Genomic DNA, 2,022 nt, shown 5'->3' with positions numbered 1-2,022 from the left:
CCAAGGGTGCGGGGGCGGGGGCGGCGTCAGGTGGCAGGGGCGGAGGTGGCAGTGGATCTAGCTAGGGGGCGTCGGGGAGGAGAGAGGAAGAGAAGGGAGAGTAATGGGCGGGGGTGGCGTCCGTTAGTTACTCGGCTCTTTGCCGTCCGCAACTCTTTGCCGTCCGCCGTTATCTCTCTTTGCCGTCCGCTGGCTGACGGCAAAGACTCGTTGCCGTCAGCTGGCTGACGGCAAAGAAACGGCTCATGGCAAAGAGGTTCTTTGCCGTCCGCCATTTCTTTTCCGTCTGCTTTATGGTAGCTAATGGCAAAGAGCTTCTTTGCCGTCCGCTAGCTGACGGCAAAGATCTGGCTGATGGCAAAGTAGTGTTCCATGCTTCACCTTCTGATGGATGTACAATTTTTTTGGATTGTACCTTTTCCCTTCCTTGTGCCACTTCATCATTTTGGCAGACTCCTCGGTGATGAAAAGGCGCTGCAGTCTTTTTATAAAATCAAGATACCGAAGAACCTTCACAGGGATTTTTAGCTGCTGCTTCTGACCATGCTTATCGACCACCTCAATATACCGAGAGGAACCGCACTTCCTACAGTAGTTGTCATCCGCATACTCATGCCTAAACAAAAGGCAATTCTTTGGCCAAACATGTATTTTCTCATAGTCCATGGAGAGCGCCTTCATGATTTTCTTCGTACCGTCCATGGTTTTCGGCAGTTCATGGCCCTCAGGTAGGCTGTTAGCCCATACTCCCAGAAATGCTTTGAAGCAACTGTTGGAAATATGCCCTAGAGGCAATAATAAAAGTATTATTATATTTCAATGTTCATGATAAATGTCTTTTATTCATGCTATAACTGTATTATCCGGAAATCGTAATACACGTGTGAATACTTAGACCACAATATGTCCCTGGTGAGCCTCTAGTTGACCAGCTCGTTGTGATCAACAGATAGTCATGGTTTCCTGACTATGGACATTGGATGTCGTTGATAACGGGATCACATCATTAGGAGAATGATGTGATGGACAAGACCCAATCCTAAGCATAGCATAAAAGATCGTGTAGTTCGTTTTGCTAGAGCTTTGCCAGTGTCAAGTATCTCTTCCTTCGACCATGAGATCGTGTAACTCCCGGATACCGTAAGAGTGCCTTGGGTGTATCAAACGTCACAACGTAACTGGGTGACTATAAAGGTGCATTACATGTATCTCCGAAAGTAGCTGTTGGGTTGACACGGATCGAGACTGGGATTTGTCACTCCGTATGACGGAGAGGTATCTCTGGGCCCACTCGGTAATGCATCATCATAATGAGCTCAATGTGACCAAGGTGTTGGACACGGGATCATGCATTACGGTACGAGTAAAGTGACTTGCCGGTAACGAGACTGAACAAGGTATTGGGATACCGACGATCGAGTCTCGGGCAAGTAACGTACCGATTGACAAAGGGAATTGCATACAGGGTTTGATCGAATCCTCGACATCGTGGTTCATCCGATGACAACATCGAGGAGCATGCGGGAGCCATCATGGGTATCCAGATCCCGCTGTTGGTTATTGACTGAGAGCGTCTCGGTCATGTCTGCATGTCTCCCGAACCCGTAGGGTCTACACACTTAAGGTTCGGTGACGCTAGGGTTATTAGGAAGACTAGTATGTGACTACCGAATGTTGTTCGGAGTCCCGGATGGGATCCTGGTCACGAGGAGATCCGGAAGGGTCCGGAGGTAAAGATTTATATATGGGAAGTTGTCAAACAGACACCGGGAAGTTTCGGGGTCATACCGGTATTGTACCGGGGCCACCGGAAGGGTTCCGGGGGTCCACCGGGAGGGGCCACCCCTCCCGAGGGGCCACATGGGCTGCGTGGGGTAGGGAGCCAGCCCTTGGTGGGCTGGCCGCACCCCCTCCCTTGGGCCCATGCGCCTAGGGTTGAGGGGGGAACCCTAGAGGGGGCGCCCCCCTTGGCTTGGGGGGCAAGCCACCCTCTCCCCTCTCCCCTAGGCCGCCGCACCCCCC

This window comes from Triticum dicoccoides, chromosome 2B (assembly GCF_002162155.2).
Source record: "Triticum dicoccoides isolate Atlit2015 ecotype Zavitan chromosome 2B, WEW_v2.0, whole genome shotgun sequence".
Classification (NCBI taxonomy): Eukaryota; Viridiplantae; Streptophyta; class Magnoliopsida; order Poales; family Poaceae; genus Triticum; species Triticum dicoccoides.
Note: the sequence above shows the minus strand (reverse complement) of the source record.